Genomic DNA, 20002 nt, shown 5'->3' with positions numbered 1-20002 from the left:
CCCAAGACAAAGTCCAGACTAACTGAATCCCATGGTCTATTTGGAATAGGCAAGGGTGTATACAACCCCGTGTTCTGACTGTGCCCTTTCGCCAACTGACATATCTTACACCTGGTCACATACCGCTGCACGTCTCTTCGCATCTTCGGCCAGTAATAGAAATGACTGAGCTGATCCAAGGTCTTATCAATGCCGAAATGTCCAGCTAGACCTCCACTATGTTTTTCCCGGATGATGTTCTCCCTCATCGAACATTCTAGAACACACAACTGTCCTCCCTTGAATAACAGCTCCTCCTGCAAGTTATAGTCCAGCCATGGACTATTGTTCCTCAACAAAGGATTCTGGCAGGCTTCATAAGCCTCCTTGAAATCTGCATATGTTTGATACAAGTCCTTCAGGTGTTCAAATCCCAACACTTGTATCGTGCTCTCCTACAAGAGTAAAACTCTTCTGCTTAGTGCATCTGCTACCTTGTTCGCTTGACCACTGATATGCTTCAATACGAATGTAAAACTCTGCAAGTACTCCACCCATTTTGCATGCTTGTGATTTAGCTTATGTTGCTGCATAACATATTGTAACGCAGAATTATCAGAAAACAAAAAAAACTCATTACCCAACAGATAATGTCTCCAGTGTTTCAAGGATTGGACGACGGCATAAAACTCCTTGTCATAAGACGTATACTTTTGCCTGCTTTCATTTAATTTTTCGCTGAAATAGGCTACTGGTTTGTCTTTCTGGCTGGGTAGGCTCCAATGGTTGTACCACTGGCATCACAATGAACTTGGAAGAGTTTGTTGAAATCAGGCAACCTCAAAATTGGCCTCTCAGTGATCTTCTTCTTCAATATCTGGAAGCTCTTCTCTACAGCTTCAGTCCACTGAAAAGGCTGACTTGCCTTTTTGATGGTACCCAACATAGGTGAACAAATTCCACTAATTTTTTTTATAAACTTGCGATAGAAACTTGCCAACCCATGAAAACTCTGAACATCGAACAGACTCTTAGGGGATGGCCAGCTAAGTATAGCTGCAACTTTTTCTGGGTCCATTTTCAGCTCATTTTCTGCAATCACAAAACCCAAATAGACTAACTCCTTTTAAAAGAAAGAACATTTTTCAAATTTATCAGCAACTTTTTTTGCTGCAACTTCTCTAGAACATATCGAACGCGTCGAAAATGTTCTTGTTCTTGCTGAAAATCAGTATATCGTCAAGATACACAATCACGAATTTCCCAATGAAATCCTTCAACATCTCGTTCATTAGGCGCATGAAAGTACAAGGGGCGTTACTCAACCCAAATGGCATCACTAGCCATTCATACAGTGCTTCATTAGTTTTGGAAGTTGTTTTCCATTCACCCCCTTCTCTTATTCTAATCTGGTGGTATCTGCTCTTCAGATCTATCTTCGAAAAATATGTTGCTCCACTCAAGCAGTCCATCATGTCATCCATTCGTGGCAATGGAAACATGTACTTGATAGTAATTTCATTTATTGCTCATGAATCTGTACACATCTTCCACTCACCTCCTTTCTTGGGAACTAAAACTGTCAGAACTGCACAGGGACTTAAACTTTCCCGTATCAAGCCTTTGTCCAACAATTCTTGTACCTGCTTCCTGATCTCTTCGTTTTCCTTGGGACTCATCCGGTAAGCAGCTTTGTTCGATAAACTAGCTCCAGGGATGAAATCTATGTGATGACTGACACTCCGCTTTGGTGGTAATTTATCCGGTAAATCATCCACCACAATGTCGCTGAATTCCTGCAGCAAATCCTGGATTTCTTCAGGTAAGTCAGAAATTTCTGTGTGCAATAGAACTGCTCTCTGTCTCCTTACAAAAACATACTTTACCTTGTCATCTTCCATCTGTTTTAGAAATTCTTTTCCACCCACCAGTAGCACTTTTGTCCCACTAGTTTCAGTTGTTTCTTCTTCCTTGATGGGTACTAGCGTATGCTTAATCCCATCCTTGACAAAATTGTAACATTCTGTTTTCTCGTCATGAACAACTTTTCGGTCATACTGCCATGGTCTACCCAGCAGAATATGACACACGTCCATGAGCATGATGTCACAAATCACTTTGTCCCTATACTTGCCAATATTGAATTCCACCTCACACTGCTCATCAACTAGCAGTTGGTGACCCTTCTGTAACCAAGACACCTTATAGGGAGTTGGGTGCTTCAACCTTTTTAAACCCAATTTCTCCACCATCTTTGTTGCAACTAAATTATCAGTGCTTCCACTGTCTATAATTAGTTTGCAGCATTTGCCATGTGACTTGCACATAGTCCGGAATAATGCCTTTCTCTGGGTTTGTTCAGTTGTCTCCTTTGCCGGTTTCAACAGTACCTTATTCAAGACTAAGGCCTCTCCTGTCTCCAGTACATTCTCTACCTCTTGAGGTGGTGCCTCTGCTTCCTCTGTCTGAGCGACATATGCTCCTCTTTGACCATCATGTTCTCCTTCAGGGCACTCAAAGGACCTGTGCCCCCACTTGTGGCACTTGTAACCCTGCTAGGCAGCTCCTCTGCCCCTGCCATTTCCCCTTCCTCTTTGGTATGGCCTTCCTCCCCTAGTGTTACCTTTCTTTTCTATTGTCCCTGAGGTCTTTGAACTATTGCCCTCTTCACTGCTGTTGGCAGTTATTCCTCTACAAAAGGATTGTCCTTTCCCTCTGCTAGTTCCACGTCCTCTCCTAGCATTCTGCTTCCTTGCAATCTTTTCTTTTGGATTTAAGGCACTTTGGTATGCTTCCTCTATGGTTTTTGGAGAAAGAATACTTATCTCATCCAATATCTCCAGCCTTAGGCCATTCACAAACCTTGCTGTCTTTTCTGGGGTGTCTTCAGTATAACCAGCTCTCAAATTCACCCAATAAAATTCTTCGGTATATTCTTTCACCGCCATTCCTCTCTGCTTCAAATTCTGCACCTGCCGATACAAAGCAATCTGGTAATCTTTGGGCAAAAACTTACCCTTTATCTTGGCGACCATTCTGGTCCACTTTTTAATGGGTAATTTATTCAATCTCCTCCTCTCTGCTTGGACACTGTCCCACCATAAGACCGCATGTCCTTTCAACTTGGTGGCAGCAAATTTAACTTTCCTATCTTCGCTAATCTCCTTACATTCAAAGTATTTGTCTAACTCACTAATCCAGTCGAACAACACTTCTGTGGACAAACTACAATCCTAGTTCAGAATTTCAGGCTTTGGCTTACTGCTAGCCATTAAAACTGACCTCAACAATTTGATTTCAAGTCCTTCTTCATCTGTTCCATCTGTCATAACTACAACTTCTTCATCATTGTCGTCCCCTACTTCCGGATCCCTTCTCCTTCCTGGTTCCACTGCTGCCAAACGAGCATTCAAGATCCTAATATCTTCTCTCAATCCTTCATATACTACTCTTCAAATAGCTCTGCCATGACCTCTTCTTCCAGCTTCCATTTTATAAAGAAAAACAATTAAATGTAACCTCCTTTGATACCAAAATTTGATGGGACCAGCCCTTTACACTTTCCTATAAATAATTAATTGTTGATTGTTTTGTTGTTAACTGCATAGCTAGTTGACTTTATGGCACTGTACTATGGTTTTAATGTTTCGAGGACAAGTGTCCTAGCCTTGGGGCTCACTCCTTCCCGCCTCTTACCAAACCCATGAAACCCTAAGTCGAGTCATTTCACTGTTGTTTCATTCTGTTGCTCGCGAGGTGAGGTCTCTGGTTCGTTTGCTTTGCTGCTCTACGAAATACGGGTTCTGGCTCTGGTTTTTTTATAGGGGTTTTCTTTCACTGTCACTGGCCATGCATTTCTGTGAGGGTTTCTACCTGCGTATGCCATCTATGTTTCCTATTCTGTGTTTGTTTTCTCAACTCTGGGTTTGGAACTCTTGGTCTTGGGCTCTAGTTTCAATTTTTCTCGGCTCTAGTTACTTTTTCGGTTGTAGACTTCTGTTGTTCGTTGTTGGTTACAATGCACTTGCTCCATTGTTTGATTGTTTGCTTGGTTCTTGCCACAGGTTGCGGTTGTAGAGTGGCTCAACTCTCGGCTCTCATTCGGCGGTTATCCAGAGGTAAGTTTGCTCTCCATGCTAGTCTTCTTTTCCTCGTTTCCTTATGACGCTGACAACTCTTGCTCCTTGTGGGTAGTGAGCACTCTAAGGCCATAACCTTTGTCCATGGTTTCTCCTCTGGTTCGCACGGGCTCGACACTCTCGGTGAGTTTCTTGGTGACCCTTCCTCTGTCTTCAACCCTATATCTTTAGTTTCATTTCACTGGTTCTGATGGCCTGCTTATTGGCCTTGCAGGTGCGCGGCTTGGCTCTGTTTGTCGACCTCGCACCCTGACTCCTACGCTCGAACTAGGTAGGGTCGCTCCTTGAAAGTTCTCTGTTTATCTGTTTGAGGGTTTTGTTGTTCGTAGGGTTTATGGACTATAGTCATGGTTTGGCTTCGGCCTTGCTGTTTCTTGGCCTCACCGTGCCTTTGGTTTCACTGTATATTTATGGCTCCATTTGTAATGATACGATCCTATGGTGACCTCGTGGTGGTTTTTGGCACTGTAAACTCTGTTTTATTGTTGGTGTCTGAATATTGGACTATGGATGCTCGACTTTGACATATTTATATATATATATATATATATATATATATATATATATATATATATATATATATATATATATATATACAATGATTTTTGTTGATAAAAATTTGTAAAGGAAATTGTTATGAGTTCGGTTCTGTACTAGTAACTTTTTTCTTGGGTGTTCCTACGACAGTGGCTCTCTTGTTTCTTCCATAAGCCTACTCTGTTATCTTGCTGAACTTGTCTGGATTCTCTTCGTGCTTCTGTACTTACTGTTCACTATTTTTCATCATTATGCTATAGAAAAAGAAAATGAATTTAATTGTATCACGCAAAAAGAATACTTAAGTTGTAATATATATGGGTTCAGATGTATTTGTTCTTCAAAATGTTTCTGTGCTTTTTCTGTTCAATTCTATGATGGTTAAAAGATTACAATAGTTGTTTCCTTTTTTCGTTTTGTAAAGAACACTGGACAGTTATCAAACTGCCAGTAGTTACATTAGGTTATTTCTGAATAATTGTCCTTTCTTGATTTGTAATCTAAAAGTAAACTTTAAATAAAACTAAAAATAAAAAGAACGTAAGAAAACACTAACAGTGGGCTGAGACAGTCGTTCCTAGAAATTTAAATGAAAATGAAAACTAACGAAAACTCAATCTGTTAGAAAAGACAAACTCCCAGCCATGACCTCCCTGAGCTGGATGCTCCTACATCACTACCTTTTCAAAGTCTTTATAGTGACATCTATGGTTGCCCCTAAAGAGCTGACAACAATGTACTCTTCTTGGAATTGCTTGTGCGGCTTCTTTAATTCACACATTATATCTGCAAGCATATGTAAACAAAATTGTACTAAAAAGATTCTTTCCTTATCATACCATGAGTCTTTTATTTCATTTTTCCACAATGTTAGTATGGGAGGCATAAGTACAACAAGTATTTCAATGACTTGTCTACTTGAAAGCCATCTAACTCCATGGATTTGAGGATCTTGAAGAGTTTCAAGTTGCATAAGTTCCCGTAGAGAAATAAGTTGACTATTTCTTTCATAGAATTTTGCATCCAAGAATATACCTTATTTGCTAATTTCTCAACAAACGATAATTCAGGTATTCTTTTTGAAGCATTTGATGTGGCTAAAGCTTCACGATGAGCAATGCAATGAAAACCTGCAAGATTAGGTACATCATTCTTCAAAAAAGTAATAAAACCATTTTCATTACCAACCATGGAAGAAGCACCATATGTGGAAACTCCTATCAATCTTTCTTTTGAAAGGCCCCTTGATTCCATTAAATGTTTGATTGCATAATAGGTTGTTTTCCCTCTTCCATCACAAACATTTATGAGCTTTAAAATCTGTGAAATTGGAGGGCCCAATCCTTTTGAGTTTAAAAATGTGGCATAAACCAAAAGATGTTTTTCTAAAGTACTGTTTGTACTTTCATCTAGCATCAATGAAAAAAAGGGTTATCTAGCATTTTGGAAATTTGTAGCTCTTCAAGATATTGAAATATAGCAAAAAAGAATTCTTTTGCAGCCATGTGATTTGTATATGATGTATAATATTTATTCTTTGACATATTTGGTGTATGTAAGGACATTGTAAACAAACAAAGAGATTCATTGTTTGAGAGCGGTAGATCCTCTTGCACCATCCAATATACTAATTTCATAAGAGTGATGACTCCTCCTTTGTTCATATCATCAATGCATGCAATGTGTTATGTAATAGACTTCGCCTTCTTCTCGTTTCCACATATCCACTTTGCTTGTAAGAGTTTATGGATGCTTGAATTAGCATGAACAACTATAAAATCATGTTGCAATGTAGAGCAACTAGTTTCAATTCCCCATGGCCCCATTGCCTTGTGCATTTCACAAGATATGCATTTCATAATTGTTTTTCCTTCATGCTTTGCCTCTCTCAACCACTTATACTTAGTTTTCCGTTGATCATAAAACTCTCTTCTTACTTTCATTTTTCTTTTCTTTTGGTTGCTAGGTTCGCCCTAGTGAAATTCTTCATCGCTTTCTTCATTATGCCCCAAGATATCATATTCTTCAATATGCCCCAAGACATCTAAATCTTCGATTTAGATCAAAATCATGATCTTCTTTATCGGGCAATGAAACTTGAGATGTAGTAGACCATCCAAAGAACTTTTTGATAGAAAGTTGATTCCCCTTTTTTGAAGACGTTTTTTGATATATAATACCTATATAATAAGAATAAATTAATCAGTATATATGAATTTCATTTCATCAATTAAAATCATATTAAAAAATTAATCTTGAACTCCTTTCAAGAAAGGATATTAACCAGGGAATATACCTATTTATTCTTTATAATATTTAATAATATATCTATTAATTCTTTATAATATTTAATAATTTCTCAAGTCTAGGTAAAAGCTTTTCAATATTTACAATAAATTGTCTATTTTTTCTATCTAAAGTTGAATGTTTTAGCATAAATACATCTTCTGTTTGCATTTAATAATGACGATTTCAACAACACCGTTTCTTGGAGTTTGAAGACGACATATTCAAATTTTTAGTTGAGTTATTATTTCTCTCTGATTCACTTTTTGAAAAAAAAAAAAAAAAAAAACTAAGTTTTTATTTGGTTTAAATTGTATTAAAGACATATATAAATATAAATTTTTGCTCACATATTAAAAATAAAATAATTTTATATACGAATTGACTTACTCCTTGAGCATTTATTGCAATTTGCCTACAGTAAGTTGCTCTCACTACTGGTGGACTAAAAAAGTTGCTACACTATGTTGGTTGTCCTATTGTGGCCAAAATGAAAACAAAAAATTTAGTTATTTTTGAATTGTTTTGGAATGCCAACAAAAAATATGAAGACAACCTATAAATCTTCAGTGTAAATTTCTACCAAATATTGAAGAAAAAAAAATGTGGAACATTTCTTTTAAAATAATCAATTTATATCTTCAAAAATATAATTTTTTAAAATAATCAATTTATATATTAAAAAATACAATTTAAATAATAAAAATTTACATTTTTACTTAAAAAAAATTATAAACATAAAATAGTAAAACTAACACTTAAATAAACAAATTCAAATAACCAAAGAGTAACAGACTATATAAACATAAACCAATAAAAATTATAAACATAACAAAAGGTCACCTAAAAATAACAAGATTTAGGTTTCTTGGAAAATAATTTTTTAGTTTTCAATACAAATCCATCCATGCTTTATTAAAAGAAAAAATGATGATATTTATAATACCGACTAGACACTACAGGGACTACAAACAATAAATAGTTTCGTTTAAGGGGAGAATCTGATTACCCATGTCTCTACACAGGTGGCAAAAACAACCAGATGACACCTAAATCCATCAAGATAACAAGATGTCACCCAAATCCATCAAGATTCAGAACATCTTATTTTTATTAAAATTTATGTTTCTTGGAAAATAATTTTTTAATTTTCAATACAAATTCATCCTACACCGAGTCGTAGGTATATTGTTGCGTTTAATATAAACATGAAAATAACATATCTAAAGATTAGGTTAATGGCTCATAATAACAATTCAAAAATAACATTCCATGCAGTACTTTATTATTGACTGCCTTTTCAATGGGAGGAAGTATGGCATTCATGTAAAAGCCATTGGAGATAGTCACTATGTATTGGTTTTACAAGGACGGAGAGTGTTTTTAAGTTGAATTAAACATTTAAAAGTTTAACATTTCATGTACTGTTTTATTATTGACTGCTTTCTCAATGGGAGGAAGTTTGGCATTAGTGTGACTCAAATTCTAAAGAAGCAAACATCGAAGGGGAGTTTTTTGGCAATTTTAGAGGACCACTCATGGCGCTGGTGCCCACGACATGGGCGATTTCGAGCAATGTCGATCTCTCTATCTGATAAAAAATCAACAACAGAGAAATCAATTGGAGAGAGAGAATCACGATCATGAAGGAAACTCTGGAGGTGTTGCTCATCAATGTTGAGGGGCTAAAGAATTATGTATTTCTTTAATAACATGTATTTCTTTGATTTTAGTAGTAAACAAGGCCAATAAAACACAACAATGATGGCAAAAGTGAAGATAAAAGTTTAGAAATGGTAGATTCTAAGGAGATGTTAATATCATAGAGGCAATCTAAAAAATTGTACAGGAAAAATGAACATGAATTCCCTTGTATGCTAGTTTTTGTTTTTATTTTTTATTTTTATTTTTAATCTTTATTTCAAAGGTATTGGCATGTGTCTTGATTTCATTGCTTATGGAGAGATAAATATATGAAATTTTATGTATTGGATGATATATTGTTTAAAAGGTGTCTATCCATTGTCATCAAGCTTTTATTGACTTAAAGCACATTTTGGAAAGTAGTGCATGAAATTTTGTTTTTGGGTGACTGGAGAATTTTAGTAGAAGGATGGTCAGAGCGATGCAAAGTGAGTTTCTTTCGCATGTTCCTAGCATCCATGGTGGAGATTTTTTTGCAGATCATGTAATCTATGAGGAACTGATGAAAACAGTTGAACCTTATGCAGTGAGAAATTCAAAGCCAATTTTTTCTAACAATGAGGATCTCGTAGGTGTTTCTAGCTCTTCTTCTTGCTTTTCATGAGTAGATCAGGAGCAAATACAAATGAGGCTTCTAGGCAGCAATTCTGCTAGAAATGTTCCGGAGATGTCAACATGTGCACCCAATATTTCAGGCTTTTGGTTTGAATTGCTAATGAATGGATGCAGTAACAGTGGAGATGTGGCTTGGTACCGAGTTTTCATGGGTCGGAAGCCGATAATCAGCAGCAATATGCATTCGTTCCCGACTGGGCTATGGATATGGGTTTGCAATCTATGCCTTCATCTAAGATGGGTTCTTCTCAGTTGGGAGTCAATTCATCTCATCCATTGAGCATATCTGAACTATATGAGCAAATTCATGCCAATATACAAATTCATAAGAAACAACAGATGGACCAACTACAATTGCAGCTTCTCTTAGCCAAAATTCACCATTCACAACAAGTACTGGGGTCTCGAGCCTACCATTATCAGCAGTAGCAACTGAAACAATTGAGGGATTTATAAATATCGAGAAACCTACTTTGGGCAAGAGCTCAACTCATGAAAATTTCTGCAAAAAATTATTCAAAATTGGGTATTGCAAGGCTTGCCAAACTCTACATAGGAGTGAGACAGACTCGGGCCTGTGAGTGATTGACTGACTCACTCAAAACAACCAGAGAGAGAGACAGATAAATAAGACAAAGAAAAGATGAGGAAATAAGGCAAGAGAAAATGACAATATTGAAATGCAAGGTTTTTATACAGATAAATAGTGCTTGGTAACACGAACACCGTTTGCCAGAGTCAGAATGGTGCCATAAAGCTAGAATTCAGGGAGATGGTCAGCTTAAACAACTAATAGAGCCTAGAGGATAGATGGCTGACTGGTTAGTAAGCTTAAATAAATTAAGCTTATGGAAACCCTAAATTAGTATCCTAGATTTTTTTAACTTGCTAGAACTTTGTGCCCTATATAATTATTTAATCCCAACCTGCCAGAGATTGTGCCTCTGTAATTATTTAATCCCTTTTGCATTAATTAATTTGTAGCTGTGACCATTTTCTTCTTACACACTGAGCAACGCAGGGGAGAACCATTGTGTCAACTAATGCCTTGGAAACAAAATAATCAGAATGTAGAGAACAAGGTATCGACTATCACTTACTTGTTACTTAGTCTGCTAAGTTCTAGGTTCTATAGCATTCGAAGTTCCAGATTCTGCAGCGTTCTGCCTATGCCCCTGCTCCTCATGAGAATTCACATCAAGCAATAACTTACAGACTTGCAGTTGATTGGAATTTGGAATTTGGAAGTTGAAATACAAGCGAATCACCATAACATAATTGGACAGTGGGTAGCTGAGAGGTCACCAACCCGATTAATTGCTATGGCATTTATGACTTGAAGGTGAGATTTATGGCTTCGCCCTGTAGGCTGTAAGTTGTAACCTGTTGTAACCTTTACATGTGATTCAGATATCGTTATCATTAAGGAAGGTATTAATGAATCACAATGATTCACGCTCACCTTTAAGTTTTAATATATATATATATATATATATATAACTTGTCATTTTATAATATGCCCGTCATATTGACTTTAAAAATTATTGGCAAGTTACACATGACATGTAGATTTTGAAATAGATAGTATTTTATGTGTAAAAAAGCCAAATATGTGTATACAGGTGTCAAATTTAACCCGTGAACGGAGGGTTGTGCACTCAAATTGCCAAAACTTATAGATTCCAAACAAATCTAATGTGCGTGAAAACAAATAATTTTTAAATTAAATTTATTATTTTTTAATTTGTAATAAAAAACCATTCAATTACTTTTCATATTATTAGTGGATGATGTATTAGATGAAAAATATTCTCTTGAAATAAAATTTTATCTACATATTTATTTAAAAATCAAATTTCTCAAATCCAATTTGAATAGAGACCACCTTAAAAGATTATTATATAAATATTTTGTATCACATTTTAGTTTACCAAAAATGATAAAGATTATACCATATTAAAAAAAAAACATATTTACGAGTTTATCACGCCATTAATAAGCGAGTGCAGTGTATGCCAACTGCTGAATAATGTACCTATTTCAATTCAATAGTGAGCATATATTGCATTGCTTATTTGGTTGCCAAAAAATACAAGCGTTTATTTGTGCGGAAGGAAAAAAACAAAGATACACTGAATTCTATCGCAACCATATGTAAAATTTAAAATTATTTAATTTTGCAGAACTCCCTTGAATCTAAGGTCCAATCAGAGTCCACCGGACTGTGGGGCCACGAGTGACTAAGGCGCTAATGGACAAATTACTTTTCCAATTCGTAGCCGTTGATTTTGTAGTTTTAGCATTTATTTTTAAATTTAAAAATCATCCCATCTCACTTCGGCTTTCGGTTCGAATATTTGTCTTTCTAACGGTCATATTTCCTCAAAAACCCCAAACCCTCCCGTTTTCCCTTCTCACTCTCACACGATATCGCCGCCGAAAAATCTACTCTGAAACATCGCTCGGCCATTGATAGCCATAAGCAAAATCTTCCAACTCCTTTCGCAGCAGTCCTCAGCACTTACAAATACTGATCATTAATCGCCATATTGGAGCCATCCAGCAGAAATGGCGGTCAGAACGCAGCCTCTTGCTGCCCTTCAGAAGGAAAACGCCGAGATAAAAAGAGGTAAGGAAATACAAAATAGAACCCCAATGGGTGTTTTCTTCCATTCCACTGCCTATAATGAGAATGTAAATAAACTATTTTATGGTTATTGCAGACAAAACCACTGTCCCTAAATCTGGCGGCCTCAAGGCGCAGCAACCTGATTTATCCGATCGGAAAGCTCTGGCCACCATCACGAACAAGCTGAAGCCTCCAAATTCTGGACTGGCGACCTCCATCTACCCTCACAAGGTGGAGAATAATACCAAGGGGGGAGTCTCTGGATCATTTTCTTGTGCTAAGAATGGGCGAGTGGGGATTGTAGCTCGAGCTGCTCTGGGTGATATTACGAATGGGGTGGAATCGTTTAAGGCTCCGGAAATTGCACCTAAACAGAGGAAGGGTCAGGGCAAGATTATGAAAATGGGTCCTAATCCGAGAAATGAACTTACGGAGGAGGAAAAGTAGAAGGCCTATGCGTGGGCTGGTGAGGGAATCGAGAGGGTTCAATTTAGCGGTAAAGACATGGAGGCGATGAAGGAAAGAATTGCAGAAGAAGGTATGTGGGTTTTTTAAGGTCAGCACTGTTTTGTTGTTGGTATCTGTGTGTGTTTTTGGATTTTATGCTTTGCAGGTGTTTTATCTTGGGTAGATTTTCCCTCTCCACTTATGGGAAGACTCATATATCAAATCTGTAACGCGTCCAAGTTTTGCGGGAAATACTTTTTTTTACTCGGTTCAAATATCTCCATGACCAATAGACACTCACATTATCACCTTCCCTTGGGAGGTCCTAACAAATTTGAAATCATCACATTCTTTTTGCTTACAATTAAATTCACTAACACTGCACTGACTACCAGAATACCCATTTCTTGTCCCATCCCTGTTCTCGTCCCCATTCCCATCTTGACACTACAGCTCTATATGAATAATCAAGTGGAGCGGGCTAACAGTTATTATCCCCAAAAGTGTCTGTCCCTATTTTTTGTTTAATTCTCATTTCCCTTTCCAGTTCCAATTTCTGATAACATAGCTGTTTGCAACTGACCTGTTGGACAGCTCTTGGGATTCTGTGCGTCTTTGGATGTGCACTCAAATTTTCTCTGCTTCTGGGCTGCACGCAGGTCGATAAGTCCCCATAAGTGAGATTCTGCCAATCTCACTCACCCGTATGATTTTCCGACAGCCACCTGAATATTCTATTGTGTTTGGCGGATACAGGGGCGCCCTGCTAATGCTAAATGCTGTAAGTGAAAATTCTGCAAGCCTTTCTAGAAGAAGGCTGCATTTGATTATTGGCATTTGACTGGTTTTGGCCAAATAAATCGCCTTAGTGTCAGAGACTGCCATGACATATGGTTACTTAGTAAGGATTCTCTCTATTCCAGCTCTGCATTTCATGATCTCTGTTTCAGCTCCGTATTTCATGATCTCTGCTATTATTTACAGAAACAAGGATTTACCGTACTTGGAAACGGGGGTGCAGGCTGGCTATTCCCGTTGTCTGCAGTACATAATATTTATAACCATGTAATGCCAGACATTCTGAATTTCTTTAGGAGTCAAAGTCATTGAGAAGTAGCATTTTAACTCGACGCTAATACAAAATTTCTATAAAAGCATATTCTAAGCATTATCTAAAGAAACTGACACAAACATGATTTATGGATTGGAGTCTCCGGCTGCCTTGAATGTCCACTTTAATAGGTCCAACATCTCTTGGATTCGAGATGCTTACATTGCCTGAATCCTCGTTCCCATTGCTGAGACCTCAGGGGTCTTCTGGTACAGCAGTGTCAATGATTGACTCTCACTGTTCTTGATTCTAGGATGGGGTTCTTTCCATAGGTTCAGAAGTAGGAGTGCTCTCTCTAATGGGAGAGATCCTATTAGCTTCCATGCAAGCTTCGTTTCGAAAGAGTTCAATACATTGGCATATTCCCTAGCGTCTGCCAATGGATTCAAATTTCTTCTCATGATAAAGTTCTCCTGTCAAGGAGTGACGGCATCTTTCAATGGCCTAGTTGATCATGGGATTTTGATGTGTACACTCTTGTTGAATTGCCTGCACCCGGCAAATGCCCCCGCTTGTTTTTCAGTAGTAGTGCCAAGACTCCAGGCAAATTCCCCAAACTTTGGAACTTCCTGTTTGAAGATAACGTCGCCTACTATAGATGAGCCAAGCGAGCCGAGCATCACCATCAAGTTGAATGATATCCAATCTCGAGGAGCTATATAGCAAAGTGAACACGGAAAGAAGTTGAGATGGTCAACTATGATCACCAGAAAAATAGGTGTTCGGGATTGTTGCTTGAGTATATGGAAGGGCTGTCGAGCTTAAACGGGAGGGGAGGTGATTTTGAACGGATCGTAGAGAGAGATATGAAATCAGAAGAGGTTGTGTCTGCATTGCCAACGAGTACAGAGAGTATATATGAGTGCAGAGAGAGTAAGTCCCATGGATAGTGAATGACATGACCATGGGGGTACAATTTTGTAGATGGTTATGCACCATTGTTAATGACTACGAGGACTGAGAGTATAGGAGAGTGAGAATGAATGAAGAGGAAAGGTTGTGAGCTCGTTGTAAGTGTCCATAAATGTACTCTTGATTCTTGAAGATAAAAACAAAATAAAAATGATTGTGAAGTAGTTTTATGCCCCGGGAGGCATTTTCACTAAAAATTAGGTTCATTATGTAAATGGTGTTATGCGAATGCTGCATAACATTGTTATGCTATTAGGTTTTGTGTTGCTTACATAATATGCCGTGCATTTTGATTCTTGAGATTGGGCAGGGTGGTGCTCTGCGTCAAGTGATGATATCAGAGAGGGTTGAAATTGTCGTGAGGATAGCTCCAAAAAAGAATGTGTTGGGTAGAATTGTTGGAGGAAGAGAGTTCTCCAGCATAGTGATTGGATGGATGTTTGGATCTGTAAAGGAGGTTGCAGGAAAGTGAGAAGAATATAGCACAAAAAGGAAACTTACGAGTTAGAAGAGGTAGGGGAAGAGATCAGGATGATGAGAATGATGTAGTGAAAGCTGTAGATGCAGTAAATGACTAGACATATGAATGCTAAGAGTGAAGACGAGTCGGAGTATGATGTCCTTGAAGAAGAGCTAGAAGAGGGGAGGATGTCAAGACTCAAAACTATGATTAGCTTGGCAGAAAGGCGGTCGTTGGATGCCTAGGTATTTTGGGAGTTTGAATTCAAATAAATTGATGGACTGGATTGGTGATATGCGTCAGTGCTTTGACAACAATCAGGTTGAGAATTCCAAGCATGTGAAGTTTGCATGCACAAAATTAAGAGGACATGCATCAAGAGGGTGGGAAGACCTGTACTGCAACAGGCATAAAGAGGGAAGGACACGGTCAAATATGTGGGACACGATGGTTGTGAAATAGGGAGGCATGTTTATGACTTCAAATTACCTTCTAATTTTTAATTGTGCATGGAAGGCTGAAGAGATTAAAACTAAAGAATAAATCTGTAGAAGAGTATGCTGCTGAATTTTATAGAGTAGCCATTCTAGTTATTTTGGTAAAAGAGAATGAAAACAAGGTTGTTAGATTTATGAAGGGCCTTGTTCTGCCCATTTGAAAAGACGTTTAGCATGATGGAGATGCATTCCATCATCTTTGTTTATCCATGAAGGCGGAAAAGATGTTGCTGAGAAGACCTTAGACAACATAACGTGAATGAGAGGAACTAAAGGTGAAGAGCAGCTATGTGAAAAACAAAGATGATGAGAGTAGTGGGCTGGAAGTAAACCAACGAAATAAGGCCTCCAGATTGATGTGGAGGAAGTTAAGCATGAGTAGGAAGAAGTTATGATTGATTGCATGGAGGAAGGGCACATGATTGAGTTGCTCACCAGTGGAACCAGAGGAGAATGTTACAGTGGGAAGTATCTGATAAAGTTGCCGAAGCCAAGAAGAATAGATACGGAGGTACCATTGAATGAGGTGTTCGAAGGAAGTCTTGATTCTCTCATAATGATTGTTGTTTGATTTTTCTGCAGGTACAGAAGTAGAAGAAAGTGTAAACGATATCAACATGGCCATGGAAGGCTACAGGAATAGTGCCCAAGAAGGCGCTGAACATGTCCATGAAAGTGATGAGGTTGCAGCAATGAAGTGGCTCCTGGAATGGAAGACAAAGGCCAAAGTGTCTGTGACTGTAAGGTGAACAGTTATATACAAGAAGGAATGGTGAGCAGAGTGCAACGAAGAAGGTGAGGATGGACGATGTTGTAAAATTTGTGTAGTGGAACATGGCAATGAAGCACTCCAATCCAGAGACTGTTGCAGCGATGAGAAGCTCACTGGGAATGGACCCTGTTAAAAGTTTGAAGTAGAATAGAAAGAAGAAAAAAAGAAGAATATTGTGTCTATCAATTTTTCAGCAATTTAGTATCACTGTCAAACATAAAAGGAGGAAGGAAGGTAATCAAAAGAGGTTGTGCCTGCATGCCAGCAAGTGATGAGGAATTCAGATGGTAGATCCAAATGTAAACAGAATAAGTGTAAATGGCAGAAGTCATCCATAATGAATAAGATATAACTGTGAGGAGAACACTGTAGATGGCTGGGGGCCATTGCTACTGAGGATTGAGCATAGGAGAGTGGGAGAGAATGAAAAAGAGAGCCCAAGGAGAGTTTTATACTGTAAAATTTGTGTTCATTACATGTGCACTAATATTGTTATGCTATTAGGTTTTGTGTTGTTTCCATAATTTGCCGTGCACTCTGAGATTAGGCAAGTTGGTGCTCTGCATCAACATGGCTCCTTTGTATTGCATCCATTTCTATAAATTCTAATTAGAGGGATCCTGATGAGGAATTCATATGGTAGATCCGAATGTAGGCAGAATATGTGTAAATGGCAGAAGCCATACATAGTGAATAAGATATGACTGTGAGGAGAACACAGTTACTCTTGATCACTGAGCACTGAACGTAGGAGAGTGAGAAAGAATGAAAAAGATGCGTCATCACTCTTGATTCTTGAAGATAGCCCAAGGAGGGTTTTATACTATAAAATTTGTGTTCAGTACATGCAAACTGATATTGTTATGCTATTAGGTTGTGTTGTTTCCATGGTATGTAGTGTACTCTGCGATCAGGCAAGCTCGTGCTTTGCATCAACATGGCTCCTTTGTATTGCATTCATTTCTGTAAATTCTAATTAGAGGGATCCTGATGGGGATTCAGATGGTGGATCCGAATGTAGATAGAATAAGCATAAATGGCAGAAGCCATACATAGTGAATGAGATATAATTGTAAGGAGAACATTTAGATTGGGGGCCGTTGTTACTGAGGACTGAGCATAGGAGAGTGGGAAAGAATGAAAACGATGGGTTGCAACTCTGGAGTCTTGAAGATAGCCCAAGGAGGGTTTTATACTACAAAATTTTTGTTCATTACATGCGGACTGATATTGTTTTGCTATTAAGGTTTTGTGTTGTTTCCATAATATACCGTGCACTCTAGGATTAGGCAGACCGGTGTGTTAGTTTTCAAAGCCCCATTACTTAGCCGAGTTGCACCAAAGATGAGAATACTCTCGATGCTACCCTCTTAGCGAGGGATGTATTCTCTCTCACAAGACCACCTTGAAGTGGCTCTGCCTTTGAAGCTTGAACACATTTCCATCCTTGATCTAGGTGGTTCTTCAAGAAGTAACTTCCTCGCTAAGGGGGGGAGTGTTAGAGTTTGTAGCTTGGACAAATACTTAATTTACCGGAGATTTAAATTTCTTTCTGAAAGTTACACAACTTCTTTTTCTCCTTTTAAAATCTGTTTTCCAGGCAGTATAGTCTTAATGAAATCTCATACTTTTCACCCATTCAAACATTTTCTGGTGTTCCACGCTTGTTTCGCTAGACAACTAGTAGCTTCTGCCTACAACTCTGTGAGGTCCTAAATGTTATAATAAATAGTTAGTGATTCTTATAAGTTATTGTGCTTTCATCACCATTATATGGGCCGTGATTGAGGTGATATTTGTTTTCTTTTGCTTCATTCAGAGGTCAACAGACGAGTAGCACAAGCATTAAGCTACCGAAAAGAGATACCATGTTTTCTGCCTCGTGCTTTTCAGAAGGTAGGAATTTTACAGGTTCTGTTTTTCTCATTCCTAGATTGCCAGTTAGCTGATGAAACATATGCAAAATAGTAATGAAGAAGTTTGGCCTGGTGGTTGAAATGTACTTTTACAGGATCCCCTTGAAATTACAGATGATTTGAAGTTAGTATCACCGGAAGAGCTCTGTAAGAAGGGAGATTCTCCTTGCGATGGTATTCCTCTATCATAATAATATTTTTCAACCTTTGTCCTTTCTGGCTTTACCTTGCGAGTAGGCTCATGTGTTTTTCCTATGTTTTTCCAATAGATATGAAGCTGGAAGATGTGGATTATGATGAATCTTCCCTGGAGTGCCCTGAAATTTTGCAGAATGCCTCCAAGAACTGGCATGGTGTCCTGGAGGATTGTGTGTAGCGAGATGCAGAACTTGTTACAAATATCTTTTTGGGCATCTCTTTTAGACTGATAGTAGGTTCAATGACAGAGTTGCACCGCCACAAGGTGGTAATGAAAATAAGGGTTTGAGTTTGTGAATGGCCATTGTATTATGGCCTATATAGGTGCTCATGCATAACAGTATATGAAGGCATTATTTTTTTTAATGGGATCGTCTTTGTATATAACGGTTCCTGCATAATTTAAAGGCTGATAGAGATTTGATATTAATGTATGCCTGTAAAATATTTTAGTTCTTTCATTTTGCTTAAAGTCTTGTATTCAATTTCATTTATTTTAAAAAATGAAATTTATGAATGGTATTATCATTGTTTTTGGGAGGCTAATGATTAAAATTAGTATCCTGTCTTTGATAGGAATCAAGGATAGTCATTATATTTTACTCAACAAATATTATGTAATTTGTTTTTATATATTATATTATTTTTTAATTTTTTAGTTTTATATATTTATAAAAATAAATATATTAAACAATTATGAATGAGTAAATAAAGATAATAGATTTTAATTCAAATGTCAGCTCAATTGGTCCTTAAAGTATTTAGATATTTTTTCCTAATGTTATTGTTCTAACGATATAGAAAAAAAAAAAAAAAAAATTATACATTTATTAAAATTTTGATGATTAAAAAGAAAAAAATCCTTATTATACACCAAGATAAACTTAACTTTAAATTAAATTACTATATATATTTTCTAAAAATTAGAAATTTAATAGTTGAAAATATGTTATATATTAAATATTCATTTTTACCGGATAAATTTAACTTTAAATTAAATTATTATTAAAAAATTAGAAAGTTACAGTTGAATATATGTTATACATTAAAGGTTCATTTTTACAAATAATAAATTATATCAAAATGTAAATACTGAAAATAATAAATTTAATAGAAGAAATTATACATTTATTAAAATTTTGATGATTAAAAAGAAAAAAATCCTTATTATACAACAAGATAAACTTAACTTTAAATTAAATTACTATATATATTTTCTAAAAATTAGAAATTTAATAGTTGAAAATATGTTATATATTAAATATTCATTTTTACCGGATAAATTTAACTTTAAATTAAATTATTATTAAAAAATTAGAAAGTTACAGTTGAATATATGTTATACATTAAAGGTTCATTTTTACAAATAATAAATTATATCAAAATGTAAATACGGAAAATAATAAATTTAATATGAATTAAATAATAATAATTTTACAAAATATTTTGCTTATTAAAAATATTTTCTGAATTTAGTTTTTTTTTATCGATATTAAGAAAAGTCTAGAAACCATATAAGAGAAATTTTTGGCCTATATGATTTGAACCAACAAATTATGGCAAAAGATATCTTTTTTTTTGCTAAAGCAAGAGACGTGCCTTCTTATCATTATATCAAATCAAATTTACAATATTAACAAACTCCTCCACTTTAATGGGCACAAGTCAAAGAAACGTGCAAATTTAAGGCCTAACCCTCTGAATCACAAAATTACCCTCCCAACCCTTTTTGCATCCAACCACTAAAAATCATCGGGCAGCTCAGGTGCTAAGAGCCCTCCCCATGCACAACCACATAAA

General features: G+C 36.7%; 1 pseudogene across 1 annotated transcript; it reads left to right on the top strand.

Moving 5' to 3' along the window:
- The first annotated feature begins 11639 nt into the window (after positions 1–11639).
- LOC149160858 (uncharacterized) lies at positions 11640–18658 on the top strand (annotated as a pseudogene). Its single transcript, XR_016261473.1, has 5 exons — positions 11640–11889; positions 11984–12427; positions 17908–17984; positions 18100–18178; positions 18274–18658. The product of XR_016261473.1 is annotated as an uncharacterized LOC149160858 (transcript).
- Positions 18659–20002: the final 1344 nt, after the last annotated feature.

The sequence above is a fragment of the Pinus tabuliformis genome, chromosome 5_2 (genome assembly GCF_031772625.1).
Source record: "Pinus tabuliformis cultivar Carrire ecotype Pingquan chromosome 5_2, CPIR1, whole genome shotgun sequence".
Taxonomy (NCBI): domain Eukaryota; kingdom Viridiplantae; phylum Streptophyta; class Pinopsida; order Pinales; family Pinaceae; genus Pinus; species Pinus tabuliformis.
This window is presented reverse-complemented; position numbering and strand designations above follow the sequence as displayed.